Below are 26142 nucleotides of genomic sequence, written 5' to 3' on the forward strand. Positions count from 1 at the left end.
AGAAACCCCCTTGTAAGTAATCTAACCAATAGTGCTGTGGTATAAACAGAAGTACAAAATTAGAAAATGCCACACACCAAGAATATCTGACCACAGAGCTTTCTCTGTCCCTTCCTTTATTGATGAAGTTTGTTATGAGAACACATGCCAGAAACAGAGCATCAGTATTGTGTATACAATTCTAAGTTTTTATAAAATTGATTCTTAGATATATCCCAAAATAGCTTGGGCCCGGATAAGGTTGTTTTTTACCTCTGAAATACAAGTTTGTGCTAGTAAAAGACTGTATTTCAGGTAACCCATTTATTTTATTATCATTTTCCATTTTTCTTTTTTCTTTTTTTCCCCTAAGTTATCTCCTTCAAAGTAGTGTATACTGAAGGATAGTCCAGTCACTCTGATCTGATCATTATATCATTTATGTTTTTGAAATGCTACACTGCATCCCATAAATGTATACAGTCACCATGTGCTAATTTTAAAAATACAAATATGTAAATAAATAAAGCAGTTTTATTTTTAGATTTTTTAAAAATATTTATTTGAAGTATTTATTTGAATGACAGAGAGCTCAACAGAGCTTTTATCTGAGGGTTCGCTCCTCAAATGCCTGCAATGGCTGGGGCTGGGCCAAGACAAAGCTAGAAACCAAGAACTCAATCTGGGTCTCAATCCAGAAGCATACTTATTTGAGTCAGCTCCACTGCTTCGCATGATACACATTAACAGAAAGCTAGAGTCAGGAGCCAGAGCCAAGTATTGAACCCATGTACTCTGAAGTAGGACGTGAGTATCTTAACAGGTGTTTTAGCCACTTAGGCTAACCACCTGCCCCAAGTGTGGTACTGAAAATAAGCCTTAAGCAGAAAAATGCTTTATGTGAAGCATACTGGGAAAAATACATGAACACAGGTGATCCGATAACTTTGGCAATGCTCGTTCACCTTCTTGATGGAGGCCTTGGGCAACGGGAATTGTGTGTCAAGCAAATAGCAGATACTCATCAAATTCCTGGTTGCCTGGTTACTGGATAATGAGAAATAAAAACACTGTTTCTTTTAGTTACTGCATGTTCTATTTGTATAAATTTATAGTGACACAACTAACATATTCCTGGGACATTGCTCTAAGAGTGTTTTTAGTTTAGTATAGGGCCAGATCTTGTTGAATCCAGAGAAGGGGGATTAGCTCCGAGAAACACCCAGAAGTCCCTTTAGAAACAGGCTTTTTTAGAAAGGCATTTTATTGTGCACTCACCACACCTACCCTGAGAATGCCTTCCTTACCTCCATCTTCACGATCACACCCCTCACAGGGTCCAATAAAGAACTCATTATTGGTAGGGACATGCACTTTCCTCCATGATCCCTCAGAAATATTTTCCTGTAGTGGTACGTGAGACAGACCTGCATTATCAAGGAAAGCCAGTTTGCTAAATACCTATTTAGGTTTCTGTTTAGTGAATTGATTCCCATGACCGAGTAAATGACTCCAGTAATTTTAAGGCCGCTGATATGCTTCAACAAATTTCGCTGAATTAAATTGCCATATACAAGTTTTGTTCCCCAAACACCGTTCTATCCAGCAAGACTATTCGAGAACTAATTTTTTGTGCTGTAACTGTTGTTATATTCTGAGAGCTTGATGGGACAAAGAATAGAGGAGTACAGATAAGTGAAACAGGCATGGATAGACCCACACGGCAGTTCTAAACTGGTGTACAAGTCCAGTGTATCAGGACAGGAGGGATAAGTGAAAGTAAAGCTTATCCGAGGGGAAAAGTGCAGGAATATATACATTAAAAACAGGAACACTGTGGGATTCCACTTGCAGCCTAATTTGATATTCTCCCACATGACAAGGTTAAAAACAAAAAAGAATTCCCAGATGCATCCTCCTCCTCACCGACTAACATACCAGGAAGATACTTGCTTTAGTATCTTTTTAAAGTTGCTATCGAGACTGTCAAGCAAATGGTTTTCTTTTAAGCATTAATTCAATTAAGCCAAGCAGTTTATCCACATTCTATCAGTCTATCAGGTTTGTTCGAAAGCAAGTTTCATTATACCAAATTTTCCCCTATTGTAAATGAATTCATAGCAAATAACCAGAGGGGAGAAATGACTCTTCTAGGAAACAACCGAATCCCTGACATTCAGGAGCTGAGTCAAAGCTGCTTAGAGGAAATAAGATGTATCACAAATCAGTATGGGGGGGGGCTGGGACTGCAGCACTGGCAACAAATATGGGTGTGAGTTCAGTCCCAGGTGCTCTTCTTCAAATCCAGGTCTCACCTGTGGCCTGGGAAAGCAGTGGAAGATGGCCCAAGCACTGGGGCTCCTGCACCCATGTGGGAGACCCAGAAGAAGCTCCTGGCTCCTGGCTTCATAACAGCCCAGCTCTGGCCATTGCAGGCATTTAGGGAGTGAACCAGTGAATGGAAGACCTTTCTCTCTGTCTCTCCCTCTCACTGTCTATAACTCTACCTGTCAAATAAATAAATAAAAATAAAAATAAATCAGTATGGGAATGCATCAGAGAAGATCTACACCAGGAACTGGACAAGACAAGGGCAAGAAAAATTCACCTTACTATACACCCTTTGAATCTTTTGGATTTTAAAGCATATGATTGTGTTATCTATTCAAAGAAAGTGATAGGAAATTTTTGAGATGCCAGGAGACAGAGAGAGAGAGAGAGAATGCTCCCATCTACCGGTTCACTCCCCAAATGCCGTCAACAGCTGGAGCTTGGACTGAGGCTGAACCTGAGAACCTGGAACTCAATCCATGTCCCCCAGTTGTGTAGCAGGAACCCAATTACTTCAGCTACCTATCACTCATTGTCTCCCAGGGTATGCATTAGCCGAAACTGGAGCCAGGAGCCAGAGACTGGTGTTGAATCTAGGTACTCACTAGGCTGAAATCCTGCCCTGGAAATAGACATTTTTAAAAACCAAATTGACATTTTTCTTTTGAAACATTATAAACAGAGGCAACAACATAATCTATTGATAAAAAACAAATACACAGCAGATGGCATCCTATCCCTCGGGCTAGTGAGCTGTACAACCAAAAAGAACTCATCCAATCAAGTGCTTATTGCGGATAAAGAACAGTACAGCAAAAAGCCTTATCAATTATTGTATTTCATTGTGTGTCATCACACACTGTTTAATACAATCCTCAGGGAAAAATAAATAAATCAATGTGATTCCAAAATTCAAACTTCCGCCTCTGTGGATTATAAGGTTAATTAGAGGACAGAGGGAACTAATGTTAGGTTGTTGTTTTCTTTTTAGGTCTCAGAGCCTTTCACTGATTCCAGGACAAGGTTATATACAATAGCCACATGAATTATTCAGTGCTACCTATTTTAGACCCACATTTAAAAATATGTTCAACTGAAAGTATTGCTACTACTGATGGGAATTTGAATGACTGACTACTCTGATAGCAAAGGAAAACAAATGCTCTTTGACTTAATGATGGAGTTATATCCCTGCTGAACCCACTCTAAGTGGAAAATATGCTTAGTCAAAGACGCAATTAATGCCTCTACCCTACTGAACATCCTAGCTTAGCAACACAGTACATAGAAGGGTACATTCAGGCTGTTTGTTCTCTTGATTGCATGGCTGACTGGGAGCTGTGGTTCACAGTTGCTCCCAGCATCAGTGAGAGGCTCAGACCTCACTCCACTAGCCCAGGAAAAGATCAGGATTCAAAACTCAAAGTGCAGTTTCTCTGATATGGGATGCTGGTGTCTAAGTAGTGGCTTGACCCACTGCACCACAGTTTCTATGGATGTATACTACTTCATTTCAAGTTGAAAAATCTAAGTCAAAGCATCAAAAGTCAGGGACTGTTTGTACTGTGGAATTACTTCACTTTAAAGCTAGTACCATCAAGAGGTCTGGTGCAGACACGAAGCTACAGGCAGCAGGGGGCTGTGAGTATAAGAGGTGGAAGAGCACGACAATGGGACTTGTCAGGCCTGCTTCTCTGACCCTACCTCTAGCACTGCACTCACTCAGCTTCCTTCCCTCCCTCTCTCCTTGCTGCTGTCTTCCTTTCAATAAGACATTATCCCAGGTAGTGGGAACTAGCTTCTGAACAAGTACACAAATAACCAAACAAATAGCACCTAATAAATGATAAATGGCATAAACGGACAGTGTTGGACACACATCCTGGTGTAGATGGTTGTATTCTGACCTGGCTGCATTGTGGTACTCCGAATTCCAGTGTCACCATGGCAAATTCCTTGGCCCACTGCAAATGAACATAAAGTTTGGATTAAGGGATGTAGTATGGGAAAGAAAATTTAATAAATAATCTATTGCAAGTATATTGATGGAAAACCACAACCCTGCTTCCCCTTGGGAATTAATGGCAATTTTTCCTCTGCTAAAATCTTTGGTTAATTTGTTAGGATGATTTTAAAAAGCATTTATCTCTTCAAGGGATAGCTGGCAATGCCTTGAACATTTGAGAGCAGCCATAATATAAAACTTTTGTTTGGGAGTGCCTCCAAGGAAGAGTGGCAATAAAGGTTTACTCTCCTTACTACATTCTGCTTGACCCAATACTAAAATTAGTTTTTATCTATTAAGATAAGAAGCTTTCAGCAAAATCAACTGGATACAGCGAAGCAAATAAGATAAACTGGGCAACTAAAATTCTGGCAGAGAAAGACCAGAGAGGAGGTAACCCAATTCCAGCATTCAGTGCAAGACATTTAAATCTGGGAAACGTGTCCTTCCTTTTCCTGCGACCCTCAAAAATGTTTCCTGAGACCCTCCATGATTCCGTACTGTCTACCCTTGCGCCAACTGGCTACGGTTTCCTGAATCTGCTTCTAACAGAGCCACAACCAGACCAGCTTACAGACAGCAGGACCTTGTGGGGGCATAAACAGTCTCTCTCCGGTCCACTGAAAGGGAAAGCAATGCAGGAAGCCTCAGAGACTAAGCTGTGACTTCAGAGAAACATGTGCCCACACAGACAGTTCTTAGTGAGGGTCTACTAGAGACCAGACGCAGGACTGTTGTGGGGTCGTTTTTATCTGTTCAAATCTATCATGGGTGGCCCCCCCTTCTGATCACATTTACAATTATGACGATGACAGTAAAACTAGGGAAATCAGAAGGGCCTAGAGGCCTTGTTTCTTAATTTAAAATAACAATGGTAACTATACACAATTATTAGAAGGAACAACACTAAGTATTTAGTGCTTGTGAGAAACTGAGCTAATAGCTTTACCTGCATTACCTTTTCTAAAACTCATCTGAACAGTTCCACGGAGACGGCAACGAGTAGTGTGAGTCACATCAAAGTGCCACAGAGCAGCTAGGAATCCATCCCTCCTGCGGCACAGCCTCCCCTCCTCAGCTGTTCCCGTGGCCAGCCCAATTCAATGTTGTCCAAATTCAGCATTAAAAGGGACAGGAGGACCTTGGTCTCCAGGTGGCCTGAAGACCTGCCGTATCCACTCACAGCTGAGCTCTGGTCTGAGGGCCCATCCCTGCCTGACAGGGCAGCTGATAAGGATCTCTGATGACTTGTTGCTTACTGTCTAGGAGTAAGCAGAGAAAATGAAGCTTCTTCTGTAGTTATCCATCTCTCAGAGAGCACCTCCTCCTCCTGTCACTGTCTTACTGAGTCTATAACCGTGGCCAGGTTCCAAGCTCTATGCCTGTTCACCTTGGAAATGTCTTACTAATGCCTGAATGGAAGGAACACTGTAAACAGAAAATATTAACTACACTTATCTGCAGAATTATAAACATGATTAGAGATATTAAAACAAGGTGACAAACTAGCATTTATTCAATGCTTCAAATTTGCACAATCTTATTTACAAATATTTGCAATGTCATTTTGTCTATCACAGTAACACAGTCGCAGAATGGCAAACTGGCTTGTTTAAAGTTACAAAGCAATATTACTGGAGTTTTATTTAGTGACCTGTGATTAAATTTACTGTATATGTGTAAAAATAAATAAAGCTATATAGCAGTACCAAGCAGTTGGTACAACAATTAAGGCAATATTTGGGGGCCAGTGCTGTGGCATAGTGGGTAGGGCCACCGCCTGCAATGCCATTATCACATATGGGCACCAGTTCAAGTCCCGGTTGCTCTACTTCTGATCCAGCTCTCTGCTGTGGCCTGGGAAAGCAGTGGAAGATGGCCCGAGTGCTTGGGCCCCTGGCTGCATCCATCTGGGAGACCTGAAGGAGACTCCTGGCTCCTGGCTTCAAATCGGCGCCACTCCAGCCATTGTGGCCATCTGGGGAGTGAACCAGCGGATGGAAGACCTCTCTCTCTCTCTCTCTCTCTCTCTCTCTGCCTCTCTGTAACTCTATCTTTCAAATAGAAAAATAAACCTTAAAAAAAAAAAGACCACATTTGGAATACCTATGGCCCATATCAAAGTTAGCATCCTGCTAATTTGCACCCTGGGGGGCAACAGGTGGTAGCTCAAGTAGTTGGGTCCCTACTACCCAATGGCAGATCAGACTGGGTTCCCAGTTCCTGGCTTCATCCTAGCCTTATTGCAGATGTTGTGGACATTTGGGGAGTGAGCCAGAGACAGAAGATTGATGTTCTCTCTCTCTCTCAAATAAATACAATAAGCAAATATATATTAAAGTTACACAGCATACTAGTTGTAGGGATTCCTAGCCAAGACTGCTGTGACTACAAATTCAGAATTCTTATGCCACTGACAGGCTAAAGTGTAGTGAGCACCATGTGCTAATCATCTAGGTACATATTCAATTCTAACAGCAATTCTATTATTAGATGTTAGTATTATTATTTCCATTTTGCAGATGAAAAATGGGCTCTCAAAGAGATCAAATCATTTGCCCAACATCACACATTTATCAGGTGGTACAGAGCCAGGATCCCAACCCTGGTCTTTCCAATTTGAAAGTATTTCTAGAACTTAATTTCCATCTAAACCTTAAGGACTGGGAGGACACGTGTAAAACAGTCTTCTCATATAAAACATAAAGCAAATGTGGCAAAGTGCTGTAAATGAGGAAGGGTGACTATTCGCTTAACCCTTTAAGCCTGAAGTCCCCTGTGTCCCACTCAAAAGAAAACAAGGACTCAATCTGTTCCTGTTTCTGTCATTAAGTTCGCCATTGCTTATGTTGTGAAAACCGTATGCTTATTTATACTAACATATATTTACATAACAGTATTTTTATATTACTCCAAAATAATACTGGGAAGAGAATAGAATTGTGGTGCAGATGGCTTAGTGTAGTACTCCATGCATGGCATTTGCTAACAACAATGCTATATAACAATAATTAGAAAGCCATCAAATGAGAGCATAGAATATCGTGTTTAGGCACAAAAAGACATTATAAGGCCAGCATTGTGGTACACTGGGTTCATCTATCGCCTTCAATACCGGATCCCATATCAGAGAGCTGGTTAGAGTGCTGGCTGCTGTGCTTCCAATCCAGCTGCATGCTAATATACTTGGGAAGGCAGCAGAAGATGGCCAAAGTAGTTCTGCCACTGCCACCCATGTGTGAGACCTGATGGAGTTCCTGGCTCCTGGCTTCAGCCTGGCAAAGTCTTTTTTGCTCTGACTCTCCCCTCTTTCTATAACTCTGCCTTTCAAATAAATAAAAATAAAATTTTAAAAAGAAGACAGCACAAAAATAGGAACAATACAACATTTATGTGTACCCAGATACATCGACAAATGTGTATTTGTTATTCAAGCATAAGAATATAGGCCATGTCAGCAAACATTCTGAGTATCAGAACACGATTGGTTTTTGAATGAATAACATCTGTCTAAAAGTAGAGGTATTACATGAATTTATGCTTATCCCGAATAAGGATTTTAGAAATTTGTGGCAACTAGATTATATGGTGGGGGAAAGCCCATCAACAGAATTGGATATGTGGCATTATTCTTTCCTTATGGCTAAGTCTTAGGGCAGTTAAGAAATAAGTAAGACTGGGGCTGGTGCTGTGGTGCAGCAGGTTAACGCCCTGGCATCCCATAAGGGTGCTGGTTTGAGTCCTGGCTGCTTCACTTCTGATTCAGCTCTCTCCTATGGCCTGGGAAAGCAGTGGAAGATGGCCCAAGTTCTTGGGCCCCTGCACCCATGTGGGAGACCCAGAAAAAGTTCCTGGCTCTTGGCTTCAGATCAGTGAAGCGCTGGCCATTGCGGCCAATTGGGGAGTGGACCATCAAATGGAAGACCTCTCTTTCTCTCTCTGCCTCTCCTCTCTCTCTGCATAACTCTGACTTCTAAATAAATATATAAATCTTTTAAAAAAAAGAAATAACTAAGACTATCAGAAAACAAAGATACATTTGTAAAAGTGAAAACAGGACCTTCTCAGATAGGATATTTCATTTACTAAACAAGAATTATTATTTTACTGAATCTTTTCCTTTTCTCTAGATCCCCTCATTTAGGGCAAAGGTGGGGCTACAGACATTTCCCACAATGAATGTGCTATTTCATGGTTGTCATCCAAACTCTTCTAGCCACACAAAATGTGTGCAGGTCAGTAGATGGATCAAGTTGCTTCACAATCTTGGTTCGAGCCACTGTTGCAAATGCAGTTTTCTTCTTCTTCTTCCTCCTCCTCCTCCTCCTCTTCTACTTCCTTTTCCTCCTCCTTCTTCTTCCTCTTCTTTTTATTTATTTTATTTCATTTTATTTTATTTATTTGAGAAGTAAAGTTACAGAGAGAGAGAGAGACAGAGAGAAAGGTCTTCCATCCACTGGTTCACTGCCCAGTTGGCCGCAACGGCTGGGGCTGAACCAATCCAAAGCCAGGAGCCAGGAACTTCTCCTAGGTGGGTGCAGGGGCCATCTTCTACTGCTTTCCCAGAATGCTGCTTATTTTGCCTGTAAAGTCGTCCCTTGTTTCATCTCATCCTCATCTTCCAAAGACTTAACTTCAAGGGCACCCTGCCTTAAGAAACGGTTGCAGACACAGTAAGACTCTCCTTTTTTCTACTTGAAAACTTCATAGGGCTGGTGCCGTGGTGCAGTGGGTTAAAGCCCTGGCCTGCCACACTGGCAACCAATATGGCGCCTCTTTGCTTCCTGGCTGCTCCACTTTGGATCCAGCTTCCTGATAATGTGCCTGGGAAAGCAGTGGAAGATGGCCCAATTCCTTGGATCCCTGTACCCATGTGGGAGGCTCAGAAGAATCTCCAGGCTCCTGGCTTTGGATAGGCTCAGCTCTAGTCGTTGCGGCCATTTGGGGAGTGAACCAGCGGATGGAAGACCTCTCTCTGTAACTCTTTCAAATAAATAAAATAAATCTTAAAAAAAAGAAAAAGGAAAAGAATTGGCCCTGCCTTCCACTGTATGCCTCTGGTTTACCCTATAGCTTCCTTATGTCAGGGATCTTGTATCCCTTATTGCAGGCTAGCCCGTTAGCTCTGTTCAGGGCAGCCATTCTATAACAGACTCTTTGAAACTCTCCAAATATGGACTTTCTTCAGTTATCATGAGTGCTGGTGTCTTATTTGAGTGCCAAAGCACTTCCTTTATCATTTTAAAAGCAAGCATTCCTAATTTTGTAATAGCTACTTCCTCGGGAACCTTTACAACATTCACATTTCTTTAATTAGCTAAGCATTCTTTACTGGGCTCCACCTGAGATCAAGAATCCTTCTTTATCTCCCAGAGCACTTCAACACTCTGGACTACTCCATAAAATTATCTGCTGTTATCTGCAAACATTAATCTCTTGTCTAACAAGCTCTAGTGAGCACAGTGAATTCTTTTCCCATTTGGCTTGTAATCTAGGACTGAACTGGGCATTTTTTAAAGAGATTTATTTTATTTATTTGAAAGACAGAGTTACAGAGAGAAGTAGAGACAGGTCTTCTATCCGCTGGTTCACTCCCCAAATAGCCGCAATCGCTGGAGCTGAGCTGATCTGGAGCCAGGAGCCAGAAGCTTCTTCCAGGTCGCCTACGTGGGTGCAGGGGCCCACCCATCTTCTGCTGCTTTCCCAGGCCATCAGCAAAGAGCTGGATCAGAAGTGGAACAACAGGGATGTAAACCAGTGCCCATATGGAATGCCAGCGCTGCAGGCCAAGGCTTTAACCTGCTGTGCCACTGTGCCACAGCACCAGCCCCAAGTTTTTGGTTTTTTTTAAAAAATGTGTTTGACCTGATAGTTTTCTGTTTTAGTTTCAAAATTTGACCTATCAACAGACAAGGTCAGGCAAGGTTCCATATGTGTTTCCCAAGGACATTTCTAATAAATATACACAGACAGCAGGTGTTTCACAACAGGTAAGACAGTCGTGAGTTTCCTTTTCTCCAGGTAACAGAAGAAAAGCAGCATGTTTTAAAGCCCTATAGCAGTGATTAGAAATGCGCAAAGATCTCTCAGATATCTCTCGAGCACGCGCTCTCTGTGTAACTCTGTGTTACAAATAAATAAATAAATCTTTAAAAAAAAAATGGTGGGGGGGGGGTATGGCTTGCATTGTGGCACAGTGGGTTGGGCTAACTAGCCTGCAACATGACATCCCATATGAGTGCTTGTTTGAGTCCCAGCTGCTCCTCTTCTACTCCAGATCTCTGCTTATGCACCTGGAAAAGCAGTAATAGATGACCCAAGTGCCTGGGTCCCTGCCACCCATGTGGGGACCCAGATGGAATTCCAGACATTTGGGGAATGAACTAGCAGATGGAAGGTTTCTCCAGCTCTCCTGCTTTCTCTGTAACTCTCCTTTTCAAATAAATTAATAAGTATTTAAAGAAAAAAGAAATGTTGGGACCAGCACTTTGCCAGCAGGTTAAGCCTCTGCCTACAGTGCCGGTATCCCATATGGGACCCGGTTTGCATTCCATGCAATATTTGGAACATATTTACACAGAAATTATTCTGACATTAGCATTTAACTGGGTTTTCTGTATTTTGTTGGGCAATACTACTTAGGATATGTATAGGCATTTATGGCTGACTTGTTGTGAGATGAGTTAGGTTAGGAAGTGGGATGTATGTGTACTACTGGCAGAGATCAGGCCACTTAATGTCCTCAAATTGTACAGTCCCGGGTTGGCATTGTGGCACAATGGATTAGGCAGCTGTCTGCAGCGCCGGCATCACATGTGGGTGCCAGTTCAAGTCCCGACTGCTCCACTTCTAGCCAGCTTCCTGATAATGTGCCTGGGAAAGCAGCAGAGGATGGCCCAAGTGCTTCAGCCCCTAGTACTCATATGGGAGACTTGGAATAAGCTCCTGTCTCCTGGTTTCAGCCTGGCTCAGCTCCAGCTGTTGTGGCCATTTTGTGAGTAAACCAGCAGGTGGAAGAACTCTCTCTCTCCGTCTCTTCCCCTCTCTCTGTAACCTGGCCTTTCAAATAAATAAAAATAAATAAATCTCCAAAAAAATTTAAGAAGAAATGTTCAACAGAGAAAATAACAGAAAGTAAGCTTATTCACTGAGAATGCAGAATACGTTCAGCAAAAATCACAGATTGTACAACATGAAGGGCCATCCAATTTTAAATACCCTCAAAAAAAAAAAAAGGATTAAAAAAATCTCTACTAGGTTAGCCACTGTTGGAAAACAGTCCAACTTCCAATAGTGAGAGAACTCCTTCTAAGCTACAGATTACCTGTTCACGGTTAGGTTCCAAAGGAAGAGATTTGTTACCAAGACTTTGTTAAGTCATAGAGCCACTTTGAACAGACAGTAGTCAAAGACATTATTTTGGAAGAGTTGGGAACATATTACCTGAAAACACTAGTGCCACCCAGGAGTCCCTCTTAATTGTATCTTAGTTACTGGCCTGCTAAGTTGTGAATGGCCTGGAGCCATCAGAAGTCAATGATTCACCTCCAAAACTTCCTGTGTTGAAATACTAGGTCCACAGGTGGTGGTGGTAGGAGGAGAGGCCTTGGGAAGGTGATTAGGTCAAGAAGGGGAACTCTTCATGAATGGCATTAGTGTCTTTAAAAGGGGCATAAAGGAGACCAGTTGCCTCTTCCACTGTTTGAGGACACAGCAAGAGGGCACTGGAAGTGACCTGAATGCAGGCCCTCCCTACGTACTGGATCTGCCTTGATCCTGGACTTCCAGCCTCCAGAAACGTGAGAAATCATTTATAAACTATTTTGTTTATATTTTGCTACAGCAGGCCAAGCAAACTAAGATAGGATGAATCATGTGCTAACTAATTAACCTGACTTGGATAAAATTCTAACTATTGTTTGGAAGCATAGCCTTTTTTGAGCTAACACAGTAAGCTGAAAGATAGACATATTGGGGGATGAGGTGGGTTAGGGAGAAAGAGGTATGTGCACTACTAGCAGGGATCAGACCACTTAATGTTCTCAAATTATATAGTCCCACACAATGAAGAACTGTCCCACCAAAAATGCCAATAACACCACTTGGGAAAACTGATACACTTGTCAGGGAAAAAAGCAATTCCTGTACCCTAAAGGTTCAGCAATAAGGGCCATCTAATTAAGCTGACAACAAACAGATTAACAGGTGAAAAGAGGTTTATTCATGCACAGGGACTAGTGAAAGAAATAGCTAGCTCCTTGAATAATTAAAGCTAGAAGCTTGACTTCCGAGGAAAAGGGAATGGCTGATTTGGAAGAACAAAGAAGTTTCCATAGGGAAGACACCTTTGAGTTGTAGAACAAAGGAGAGATAAAGAACTTGTGATGTCTGTCTACTCAGGCAAGAGTGGCCTTTTTATAGGCTATAAAACTCCCCAGGGGGCCAGCGCTGTGCACAGTGAGTTGGGCCACTACCTTCTCTCTAACTCTGCCTATCAAGCGAATAAATACATTTTTAAAACAAAACAAAACTCTCTTAGAGGGACTTCATGGTAGGTGTACTGCTGGCCTCCTTCCTAGGAGTAAAAGCGGCCCCAAAGAGGGCATTCCCAGAATACTGCTTTCTACATTTGTTGAAACTCAAATATCTTCAGATTAAAATAATCTTTCTCCCAACTGTGAGATTCTCACTGGGTCCCCAGGAACTCGATGTGAATCTGATTTCTTCTTTAATGTGTTAATGTGTTTTGTGTGCAATCTTCGGAAAGAGCTACTATTAATCTCATCAGTATTTGGCGATAATTATTCCTATTTATTTTTAAGGGGAGTCAGGCATGAGGCATGTGTGGAAAGAACACAAGGAATTTAGAGCCTAAATGTGTCTATTTACATTTTCCTTTTTATTATTTGTCATTTACTTATTTATCTGAAAGAGTGACAGAGAGACAGGGAGAGACAAAGATAGAGAGGTATCTTCCATCCACTGGTTCCCTCATTAAATGTCCACTAAACTAGGTCTGTGCCAAGCTGAAGGCCCCCAGCCCAGGAAGAACTCACTCCATGTCTTCCATGATAGTGGCAACATCCCAACTATTTGAACCTGCTGCCTTCCAGGGTGCATATTAGCAGGAAGCTGGAATCAGGAGTAGAGCCTGGCCTTGTACCCAGACATATGGATATGCAACGCAGGCATCCCAAGCAGTATCTTAACTATGATACTTAATGTCTGCCCTGACTTCTTTTTACTTCACTACAAACTCCCTAATAGTAAGTACTACCTTTAATTACTTCTGTATATGCTTTTTTAAAACCAAAATTGCAGTAGTCAATGTAGTCAAAGTTGTTAAAGCCATAATACGTGCACAACATTTCTGTTTGTTAGGAAACGTTAGAAAGAAACCCATGTGGTGTCCTTTCTCCTTGGGAGCAATAAAAAAATATCCAAAGACATTCTGTGAGTTTGCAAGTTTCTTAGGAGGAGTATACTTTCACAATAGATGGCTTGGTCATAGCCTGAATGAAAAAGTTGTTTTTCTGAACTCTGGGCTTTCGTAGAGATCTAAGGTCTAAGAATCAAGTTATATTCCTCCAAATATCAGAACCTTTCTTCTAGTACCATATGTAAGATAGGAAGTGTTTGACTTAAAGTCAAGCACAACCCAATCCAAAATTAAAATGAAAAGAAAAGCAAACACTGTCATTGGGAGTGGCTGTTAGAGACACTTACAGTTAACCTGAGAGGAAAACACCCAGGCTGTTGGCCACCTAGGCATCCGCACAGGGGCAGAGAACTCCATGAAAAGTTAGCTACTAGTAGAAGCAATCTTCAGTCCTCCCAAACTCAGTGAAGTCCAAATTATAAAACTGTATTAACCAGATTGTCTTAACATGCTTAGTTGTTTGAAGTTTTGTTTGTTTTTCCAGCATACTGTTCACATCTCAAAACTTGCTCCTCAGTTTTTGAGCTTTACTGAGGTTTAACTGAAATCTGCTTACATCTGAGGTTTCTCAAGCAATTATTTCTTGGTTGTGTTATTCTTTTTCCCAGTGAGTAATGCAACAGACAGTTTCACTGCCTATCCAACACTCATTTTCAGTTCCCTCCTGTCTTGTACTTCGATCTCTAAGGCTAAGCAAGCAGTTATTCACTTCTCTGGCATTTTTTAAAGCTAAAAGTTTGCAATGTGGCCCACATCTGGCCTTTAAGATAAAACAGGAAATTTTTTTGCTAGCCTCCTAGAAATATTTTTCCTCCTGACCAAAAAAAAAAAAAAAAAAAAAAAGTAGAAAGTAAGAATGCCTTTTTCCTTCCTACCCTTCCCGCATGTTGTCAAGTGAGCACAAGATATCTGATGCTTCTATAGCCAATGTGTGTCTAATAGGGGAAGGCCCACACTTAGCTACTGACCACCCTGCATCTTTGTTGTATGACACAACTCTGTCTTTATTATTTAAGGCATTGCTGATTACGTAGTCTGTTATGTACAGCCTAACATTGTCAATGGACGAAATTACAGCAATTTAAAGATATTGATTGGCTTTATTTTTATTTCTATTATCCGGCAACATTTCATTCTGTAAAACAGAAAAAGAGCTTCCACGAGTTAAGCAGGAGAGTTTGATTTTTATAGGTAGAGAAGGGCTGAAAAAAGCAGAAACAAAGCCAAAAATCAGATTGGCTACTTTCCTTGTAACGTGGGGACCATGGAGACAGAGCAATAGAAAAATAACTGGCTGGTTGACATCAGGTTTTGCAGGTTACTTTTTTGTGTAAATATGAAGGCAGAGGGGATGCTATTAATATGCCAATTGAAACTAGCTGATTTGGAAAATGTAGCTGTTACCTCTCTTGATTTCTCTGTCCAGATAATTTTTTTTCTTTTTCTTTTTCTTTTCTTTTTTTTTTTTTTTTTTTTGACAGGCAGAGTGGACAGTGAGAGAGAGAGAGACAGAGAGAAAGGTCTTCCTTTGCCCTTGGTTCACCCTCCAATGGCCGCCGCGGCCGGCGCGCTGTGGCTGGCACACCGCATGGATCTGAAAGCAGGAGCCAGGTACTTATCCTGGTCTCCCATGGGGTGCAGGGCCCAAGCACTTGGGCCATCCTCCACTGCGCTCCCTGGCCACAGCAGAGAGCTGGCCTGGAAGAGGGGCAACCGGGACAGAATCCGGCGCCCCGACTGGGCTAGAACCCGGTGTGCCGGCGCTGCTAGGCAGAGGATTAGCCTATTGAGCCGCGGTGCTGGCCAGCAATTTGGTTTTTATTTGGTGTCCTGGATCTTTAGCATGGATGACTCCATTTGGGGCCCGTTGGATCCCAGTACAGGAGATGAGTCTAAAATAAGGGTCTCCTATAATTTTTATTTAACACATACTATGTAAACACTATTTACATCTTGCAACATTTAGTATATTCATCATGTTTGCATTTGATTAGTAAACATATGGTTATGCCCTGTCCTGTCCTTGGAATGATTAGTAGAGAGTGAACAGATTCTGTAAGAACTTTTGGAGCAATTTCATATTTTAATAAGAAAGGAAGGGAGGTGTATGTAGACCACTGCAAACATTCTTAATGGAAACATCATTAAAGGGAACTGCTACTCTCAGATGAATGTGACTTTTAAACTCAATACTTTAAAAACCTTATTCAATCACCTACATTCACTGCTCTTTAAAAACCTATTCTACTGAAACATAATTCATATACAATCACATTCCTGCTTTGAAAAGGATTCACTTCCTATAGTGCAGAGGGATGAAGGTATCACGTTTATCCTTTCTTATTCCACCTCCTTCTTCTCTAGCCGAAAGTCTCTATCTCTACATTTACCATTTCCTAATTCAACTCCTCCATTCTTTATTCTTTATTGTCTTATTTTTTTCAAGATCTTTAAAGGCTTCCCAATGGCATAAGAAGGTAGTTCCTACATAGGCCCTTGTATAGGAGGCATAGGCAGGAAGGTGTGACACAAATGGGATAGCTAAGCAGTGTGGTCAGACAGTAAGGGGTCTGGGTAGGGCAAGATTACTGACTTGGAAGCAGCAGCAAGACTTGGCAAGTTTAAAAGGGTGAGCAGGCTTTAAATCTCCCCCAAAGGTAGCAATCAAGGTCAGGGAAGCAAAGTAATTAGACTGTTCAGGACAGTGGTCCAAAGCCACTGCTAGAGAGGACTTGTTTTCTGGGTGAAGCCTAGGAAACCACCCCCTTTTTGTCTGTTGACCTCTAGGAGTGCTTCAGTCAGCACCTGTCCCTGTACAGCCTTCCAGATAAAGGGGGCAATTACACAACTTTTAATCCCTAAAAATGAACCAACCAAAAACTTTTTAAAAGTAAAGCCGATTCGAACCAAAGAAAAAGGAAGATAATCTGTTTTCATTCAAAAGCTCTCAGGGTCTGAGTTAGCTTCAAGGCATTGCTGGAAGACTGAGTCCCTCCTAGGTGCCAGTTCTTCAGAGCCTTGTAATTTTCCTCATCGGTTTCTCCTTCCAGTACCCAGTTTGAGAAAAGGACAATGAGTAAGTCAAGGGCAAGGACAACTTATAGTTTTTGCTGCCAAGCAAGGCCTCCTTATGCCTTTACAATCTAATCCAACATTGATACCCTCCACTTTACAAAAGGGCATTCCTGAAAGTCACCAATGACTTCCTGAAACACTAAATCCAATGCTGTCTTCTTGATTCTCTTTGTCCTTTGAGCAATATCTTCCCGACCCAACTCCAAGAATCCAAGCAAATTTTCAAAAAAGCACCATTTTTTAAAAATGTTGATTTGTATATTCTTCTTTATTTGAAAGGGGAGAGAGAGGGAGAGAAAGAGAGAGAGAGAGAGAGAGAGAGAGAGAGAGAAAGAGAGAATCTCCTATTCATTGGTTCACTCCCCCAAACACAATAGGGCTGGGCCAGGCCAAAGACAGGAGCTCAGAGCTCCATCCAGGTTTTCTACATGGGTGGCAGGGACCCAAGCACTTGAGCCATCATCTGCTGCCTCCCAGAATGCACAAGTAGGAAGTCAGATTGGAGGTAGTGTTAGACAGAAGCTGGGAATCCAACTGGCATGCCATCTGTTATAGAATGCAGATGTCCCAAGTAGTGGCTTAACACACTGGGACCCAGTGCTGCCCCAAACATATATTTTTTTCAAGATTTATCTACCCATTTGAATGGCAGAGTTACAGAGAGGCAGAGGAAGAGAGAAAAAGGTGTCTTCTATCCACTGGTTCACTCCCCGGATGGCTGCAATGGCTCGAGCTGCACCGGTCCAAAGCCAGGAGCCAGGAGCTTCTTCTGGGTCTCCCATGTGGGTGCAGGAGCCCAAGGATCTGGGCCATCTTCTACTGCTTTCTCAGGCCATAGCAGAGAGCTGGATCAAAAGTGGAGCAGCTGGGACTCAAAGCAGTGCCTATGTGGGATTCCGGCACTGCAGGTGGCGGCTTTACCAGCTACACCACAGTGCTGGCCCCCCAAACATACTTCTTAAAACACCTCCTATGATTCCTCACTGTCCCTCCCACCCACTTGATTAAATTAGAGGGGCTGACCCAGACCGCTGCTCAACACTAAGTATTAGTTCTTAGCTTTCTTTTTACTCTATTGCAAGTCACTTCCCTTCCTAAAATTAAACTCTTGACATTTAATGGATATCCTTTCTTTTTTTTTTTTTTTTTTTTTTTTTTTTTTTTTTTTTTTTTTTTTTTTGACAGGCAGAGTGGACAGTGAGAGAGAGAGACAGAGAGAAAGGTCTTCCTTTTGCCGTTGGTTCACCCTCCAATGGCCGCCGCTGCAGCCGGCGCACCGCGCTGATCCTGGCAGGAGCCAGGAGCCAGGTGCTTTTCCTGGTCTCCCATGGGGTGCAGGGCCCAAGCACCTGGGCCATCCTCCACTGCACTCCCTGGCCATAGCAGAGAGCTGGCCTGGAAGAGGGGCGACCGGGACAGAATCCGGCGCCCCAACCGGGACTAGAACCCGGTGTGCCGGCGCCGCAAGGTGGAGGATTAGCCTATTGAGCCACGGCGCCGGCCAATGGATATCCTTTCTCTTAGCTTTGTAGCATTGATGTAGTGAGGCAAAGTTTGGATGAGTTAAGGAACTAAAAGTTGCCACCACCCAAGCTTTGAACACTGCCCAAATCCCATCATCATCTTCCATGCCAATTTGGTATGACTGAGTTGGGCTGAAGCCAGGAGCTCAGAACTCCAGCCGGGTCTCCCACGCGAGTGGAGCAGTCCAAGCACTTGGACCATCTTTTGCTGCCTCTCAGTTGCTTCATCAGGAAGCTGTGTCAAAGCAGCACTCCAGCCTGGGATATCAGCTTCACAAGTGGTGGTTTAACCCACAGCTCCATAATGCTGGCTCACTCATCAGTGGTTTGTCTTCATTCCTACTTTTTTGAAAGGAACCTTAAGACTCTTCCAGAAGGAAAAAAATTTCAAAATATTTTCTAGGAAGATTCTCAGGCCAAAAACATACGTCATGACAAAACTGAACTGCATTATCTCACAGAAAATTAGAAACGTGCAAAAGTACCTTCTACCTATTTTTAAAATTTCATTTTTGAAAAATACAAGCTTTAAGATGAGATCCACTCCCCTCTCCAGAAATGTGTATGGCAAAAGTGACTTGTTTTCAAAAAACAAAAAGGCATTTCTTTTATGTCCCTCTAGCTCTTAAGATTCAGAAAACAAAAGACCCCACTTACTGAAAGTGTGCTATTATTTCAGATTTGCTTTAATTAAAGCAGTGTTTACAATCTGCAACTCTCCCTTTATGGGTGCTTTTGATCCAAGACCTATAATCAAAGGCTCTGCATGCAGAGCAAGGAGTCCGCCCAGAGAAACAGCTTGTGGCCAGTTGAATTTCCAGCAATTTCAGTTACAGAATTAAGGACTTTTACACGGCTTACAGATTTTCCTTCTGAAGCTTGTTTTTCCCTTTCCTCTGCTGAATAGAGTACGAAAACTAAGCAGGTGAAAGATTGAGCAATTCATTCTTCTCACAACTCTTTCTTCTATTTCCTCAGAGCTATGTTGGATTTTTTTTTGGGGGGAGGGGGATTGATTTTTACTTGATGCCTGCACTTTTATTTTTAAAAGTCCTACTGCAGCAAATGAACCTAGTTCTATTTGAAGCAATTTTTCAGGAACGGTGTTCTTCCTTCCTCCAATCTCTGATGATTTTCTCTCTGCTTGTCCACACACTGTTATTTTCCAAAGAAGCTGGAAATTTCACACTCTTGTGTTTGTTGGAGTATAACTTGTCACCTATTAATATCTTGTGATCCAAACAGAATTCTTACCAACTTAGGAAAAAAGAAGTTGGTGGGCAGGATTTCAGGCTCACATAATTGGGTAGCATGGACATTAAACAGCATTTGATCAAGGGTTCAAATGAGACTATCATGACTTCCTCTTACTCCCTATGGAAACCAGAACTCAGTTCTATTTCCTTCTCTTTTATTCTTGCCTAAAACTGTCAGGCACCATCTATGTCAGGGAAAATGGTTCATTCTTTGAAAAAGACAAGAATCCCCTGCTAGCTGCAGCAAAAAATCCTAGGGTTCATCCTTGAGTCAAACACAGTGGCCAAGAACCTGAGGGGAGATGGAGCCCAGTGTTTAAAGGCTGTGCTCTCTTGCAGATGCACTGGACTTGGAGCTTTAGGAAATGACTGATCTTTACCTGAACTGTTTGTTTCCTTACCTGTAACATGGGAATTACACTATGAAGATTGCATTCATTGTGAAAACACATATAATATACTGCATGTCTGATCTGTTATTTTTATTAATGGTCATGTGTCTGGTCTTTGTGGTTTGAATGAGAAGGGTTGCTGATAGGAGAATTAAGTGGTAGTGGGATGGAGAATGGGTTATGGAGCAATGGGCAACCCACACAGAATAACTGTTAATTGCCTTTCTGAGAGGTAAAGGGAAAGTATTTAACAAGAATCACTAAAAATAAAAACCTTTCAAGTGTGTACACCCACAGGAGGTTATTTGTATAGTGTATGGTATATATATTCACTGGATACCACAGTCACTTAAATGAGGCTAAAGAGGTATGTTTCACTATAGACAATGGTGTTCTCAACAAAATGTTGCTTAAAAATAGGTCATAAAGTAGTTACACTTTTTTGATAAAAAATATTTGTAATATACAAAGAACAACATACCAAGAGTGACTAACTCTTGTGTGGAGAGATTTGAATTACTTTTATCTGCTTTTTGTCTTCCACATTCTGATTTTTTAATAATAAACATACTCACATTTAAAAAAAATTAAAATAAGTAAATATATTCTACCGTTTTCAAATAATTTTCCTTTTCTTTCTCTCTCTCTTTTTAAAAGACTTACTTATTTATTTGAAAGGCAAAGTTACAGAATGATAGAAGCAGAAAGAGAGAGGTTTCTATCTACTGGTTCACTCCCCCAATGGCTGCAATGGGGGGAGCTGGGCTGATCCAAAGCCAGGAGCCAGGAGCTAATTCTTGGTCTCCCGCACTGGTGCAGGGGCCCAAGGAGTTGGGCCATCTTCTGACTCTTTCCCAGGCCATGGCAGAGAGCTGGATTAGAAGTGAAGCAGCCAAGACTTGAACTGGTACCCATATGGGATGCTGGCACTGCAGGCAGTGGCTTTACCAGCTATGCCACAGAGCTGGCCCCAGTAATTCTCCGAAAAACTTTTCCAGAATTACTCTCCAACCTTAAAATTGTAAAACAGGTGATCATTTTGTTTAAAATTCATGACTAACATAGTTATTGTTTCTCTTCCTGTTTCAAACTTTTCAGTTGTTTTTATCTCATCTTGCAGTTTTATAATTATTTTCTTTAACATCAGAAGTTTCATTTTCAACCATGTCTGTTCTATTCCTTATTCTATTCATGTTGTAAAATCATATTCTTGATTTGTTTCTTTAGTTCTGAAATCTTTTTCTTTCATTATTTTGTCCTCTTTGAGTTCTCATTTAGTGGAATTTCTGTTATTACACTACTATGCAGAGCTTCCAGAAGAAATGTTCTTCAAGAGTGACTAGGTTTTCTTTTCTGGACTTTTCATGCCAAGCTTTATTTTTATTCTCTCCCACTTTAATGCCCCTTTTCAACTTACCTCTCTGATCTCTTCACACTTTTCAGCTTGGGGGTGGAGGGTGGTAGGGAGTAGTTTGTTGGGACTGTATTCCCTTGGGATTCAGTGGTCTTTGCAGAACACGTAAACAATCTTTGCAGCCTAAGAGCCCTGAGTTCAAATTCTTGGGTGGTTAGGATATGGAGATCTAATGTACCAGGGCAAGTTATTTAATATCTTCCAATTTAGGTTTCTTCATTTGAAAAAAAAAAAAAAAAAAAAAGCTACCCTTATAGGACCGTTAAGGTTTAAGTGAGAAAATATCTATTATAGTGTAGGAGTAGAGAGTGGTGTTTAATGAACATTAACTTTTAGAAATAATCGTCCTTGGGGCCGTTGCTGTGGCATAGCAGGGAAAGACACCACTGGCAGTGCCAACATATCATACAGGGGCTGGTTCGAGTCCCAGCTGCACTACTTCCGATCCAGCTCTCTGCTATGGCCTGAGAAAGCAGTAGAAGATGGCCCAAGTCCTTGAGCCCCTGCACGAACATGGGAGACCTGGAAGAGGCTGCTGGCTCCTGATTGGCCCAGTTCTAGCCAATGTGGGGAGTGGCCATTTGGGGAGTGAACCAGTGATGGAAGACCTCTTTCTCTTTGCCTCTCTGTAATGCTTTCAAATAAATAAATCTTTAAAAAACAGAAATGAAATATTTATTCTTTAGATTCCTGTGGCTGGAAAACCCTTCAGATGAGCATGCGATTTGAGTCAAGCATACAGAGTAGCAACCTCCAAGTTTTAGGGAATATTGGAATTAATTTTGTGTATAGCAACATTATTATAAAATTATGGTTAGGTTCCCAATTCATTGCTCAAATGTCTATTTTTTAAAAGATATTTATTTACTTTGAAAGAGTTATGCAGAGAGAGGGAAATATGGGCAGACACAGGCACACACAGACACACACACACAGAGGTATCTTCCATCCACTGGTTCACTCCACAAACGGCTGCATTGGCCCAGCGCTGGGCCCAGCAAGGCCAGGAGCCAGAAGCTTCTTCAGAGGCTCCCATGTGGGTGGTGGGTTGCAGGGACCTAAACACTTAGATCATCTTCCACTGCTTTTTTCAGGCCATTAGCATGGAACTGGATCAGAAGTAGAGCAGCCTGGATACAAACTGGTGCCCATTTCACAGTGCTGGCCCCCTCAAATGGCTATTCAATCCACATTGTTTCTGATGTATTTTGCTATAGGCAAGGTTGTTTTTGTCAGTACAGGCAACTTTCTAGAGTTTCTGTGCCTGTGCTGCACAGAGACCCTTGTGATATTTTAAGAAAATATTTTCAGAATGCTAATGTGAAATTCCAGCAACACACTTCCCTTGATTCAGCAATTATGACATTGGAGATTCCTCCTGCACCTTCTCTTATCTGCTGGGTGTTGACAGTGGAGACTGAATCCTCTGTTGGTGGCGACTGTGGAGAAGCCACTTGAGGGAGAGGGACTTAGACCCATGAGCTGGAAAAGGGGAGGAGGCAATGAATAAAAAATTTCAGGAAATCAGATCTCGAGGAAAAGAAATGATTACTTTTCCTGTGCTGACTACTCATATGCCCTTTTTCACTTTTAAGAATCTCAAGAGTGTGGCTTTATGGCTTTTATAACTAATTATTAATTATTTTGGCAGAGTGTGTGTGAGCTCCCATCTGCTGGTTCACTTCACCAATGTCTCCAACAGCTTCATTCCCCATCCTGCCCCCCAAACACACACACACTTGGGCTGAAGCACAAGAACTTCATCCAGGGCTCTCAAGTGGGTAGCGGGAACTCAATTACTTGAACCATCAATGGTTGCTTCCCAGGGTGCACACTAGCAGGAAGCTGGAATCCATGGAACTCAAACTCCCGCACTCCAATTACGGGATACAGGCACCTCAACCAGAAGCTTAATGACCACGCCAAACACCTGCCCCTGCTTGGTTTTATTTACACGGTCACTACCCAGTGACTTCGATAAAACTACCTCTCCCTTTGAAGACAAACAGGGAGCACAGCGTAATTTCTCTTTGGTCTGCCAGTCCTCAAAACCACTTACCACCTGGGTTTTTTAAGAGATCTTTCTGTTAGTGATAATAGGAAATACACAGAATTTCATTTTTTAAAGACGACTTCCTCTTTTTAAGAGGCATTTTTCCTCCTTGATTTCTTTTTTTTTTTTTTTTTTTTTTTTTTTATTTTTTTTGACAGGCAGAGTGGACAGTGAGAGAGAGACAGAGAGAAAGGTCTTCCTTTGCCGTTGGTTCACCCTCCAATGGCCGCCGCGGCCGGCGCGCTGCGGCCGGCGCACCGCGCTGATCCGATGGCAGGAGCCAGGAGCCAGGTGCTTTTCCTGGTCTCCCATGGGGTGCAGGGCCCAAGCACCTGGGCCATCCTCCACTGCACTCCCTGGCCACAGCAGAGGGCTGGCCTGGAAGAGGGGCAACCGGGACAGAATCCGGTGCCCCGACCGGGACTAGAACCCGGTGTGCCGGCGCCGCTAGGCGGAGGATTAGCCTAGTGAGCCGCGGCGCCGGCCCTCCTCCTTGATTTCTTAGAAACTAAAGGAAAAAAATAAGGTTACAAAGCCTTCAAGCCTTCAAAGCCTGAAAGATACAATTCATTTTCAATTCAGGGATTAATTTGATTCAGTAATTTTCCTGGCTTTCTGTGTCAGCAGTGGCTTTGTGATCTTTGGACACTGAGAGAGCAGCCTGGAGGCAGACAGCACGAGGTTCTAGACCTGCTGGCCGGGCACAGGCAGGGCAGAATGAGACAAATGCACAATTCACCTTTACCCGCTCCAACTTCTTAGCTTACTAATCTTCTCATAAGGTCAGTTCCAGAAAGTTCCTGCTTAAGTCAGGAATGGGTTTAGAACTGAGCAGCTCTGCTACACTAAGGGGATGATCTATGTGAACAGCAGTTTGGAGATGCTAGATGACAATTACAAGACATTGTTTTGGACTAAGCTCTTGCGCAGGCCTGGCCTAAAATAAAAATGGTGTCACTTATACTACAGTTCTAGCCATCAAACTGAAGCTGCTTTTCTGACCTTGTCAGAGATCACAAATAGAGAGATAACAGCCACATTTCCTGAACAGGTCAGTTTCTACTGGCATTATATGAAATTTTCCTCTGCTTCAAGCCTTGCACAAAAGAAGCAACCTGAAGGAAAGCTACTTTGGAAATGACCAATCTGGTTTTTGCTTGTTTCTGCTTTATTGTCACTTTTTGGTCTATAAAACCAACTTCTTTTACTCACTCCATAAGACCATGAAATATAGTGTTTTCTGATTCTAGAATTGAAAATAATATCAGTGATGATCTTTAAATGAACTGCTACAACTTTGTTCTTTTATACAGGCAAAGGGGTTTGCTGTGGCCACCTCTCTGGGACAGCTTTTTCAGAGAATCTTTTATGTGTACATCAGTCAGGTCTTAGTTAATTTTATCCTTGTATTCAACTGTTAGTATCTGTTCTGTGTTATAAGAAGTGCTGTTTATGTACTAAGTTAGGTTGCAATTCCTTACTTAGGGGCTCAGAGTATGGAGGCATCCCCAGGCCAAATTTAGATATTTTATTTCTATAGTTTTGGATCCAGACTAGAATGGCCACAGAAATCTGCAGTGGTCTCAAACACTGCCAAGACATTCGATTTGGACTGAAAGTCCAAAGCTCACTTTACAGAAAAACAAATTGAAGCACAAAGAGATTAAGTAACCTGTCCAAGTGAGTGCCTAGGGTGGGGTTCAAACTCAGTTTCAAAAGTTCATACTCATAGGCTAAAGGAACTTAAAGGAAAATTAACAGATGCACAATTTATAGAAATGATAATTCCAGGGGCTGGCACTGTGGCACAGCGGGTTAACGCCCTGGCCTGAAGCACTGGCATCCCATATGGGCGTCGGTTCTAGTCCCAGCTGCTCCTCTTCTGATCCAGCTCTCTGCTATGGCCTGGGAAAGCAGTACAAGATGGCCCAGGTCTTTGGGCCCCAGCACCCATGTGGGAGACCCGGAGGAAGCTCCTGGCTCCTGGCTTCAGATCGGCACAGCTCCGGCCCTTGAGGCCAACTGCGGAGTGAACCATTGGATGGAAGACCTCTCTCTCTCTCTCCACCTCTCCTCTCTCTGTAACTCTTTCAAATAAATAATTTTTTTTTAAAAGAAAGAATTCCAGACAAAATATTCTTGGTAAGTTAAACTTTCTACTTTTACAAATAAGGAAAACTTGAACATTTTACAAAGTCAGACAACTAGTTAATGCGAGAATCATGAATGGATCTCAGGGGTTGGTATTGTGGGGTAACGGGTTAAGCTGTGTGTGCCAGTTCCAAACTGGTTGCTCTGCTTCCAATCTTGCTCCTTGAAAATGTGCCTGGGAAGGCAGCAGAAGATGGACCAAGTGCCTGGACCCCTGCTATCCACTTGGGAGAGCCAAATGGTGTGTCCCGCTCTGTTGCGGTAATTTGGGAGTGAACTAGCAGATGGAAGATAACTCCCTGTCTCTGTTAAGAGCCTTTCAAATAAATACATAAAACTTAAAAGGGGGAAGTGGGACAGATCTCCTATTTTCCAACTACTAGGTCACTTATTTTTTTGTGCCTCATCGCATGCCCTTCAAAACCAAACACTGAAGTTTCAGCATTTAGCCCGGCAGCTGAGGAACCGGCTAAGATGCTTGCCTCACAGGAGAGTGGCTGGGTTCAACATTGCGCACCTGCTTC

The 26142-nt window shown here is 42.3% G+C and overlaps 1 non-coding gene across 1 annotated transcript in view; it reads right to left on the reverse strand.

Moving 5' to 3' along the window:
* LOC108176450 (uncharacterized) overlaps window positions 1-26142 on the reverse strand; it is a 46060-nt gene that overhangs the window by 19128 nt on the left and 790 nt on the right. Inside the window, exon 2 of the transcript XR_011389657.1 lies at window positions 4218-4274. This is a non-coding gene — a transcript (uncharacterized protein). The remainder of the gene's footprint in view (window positions 1-4217; window positions 4275-26142) is intronic.

This window comes from Oryctolagus cuniculus, chromosome 6 (assembly GCF_964237555.1).
Source record: "Oryctolagus cuniculus chromosome 6, mOryCun1.1, whole genome shotgun sequence".
Taxonomy (NCBI): Eukaryota; Metazoa; Chordata; class Mammalia; order Lagomorpha; family Leporidae; genus Oryctolagus; species Oryctolagus cuniculus.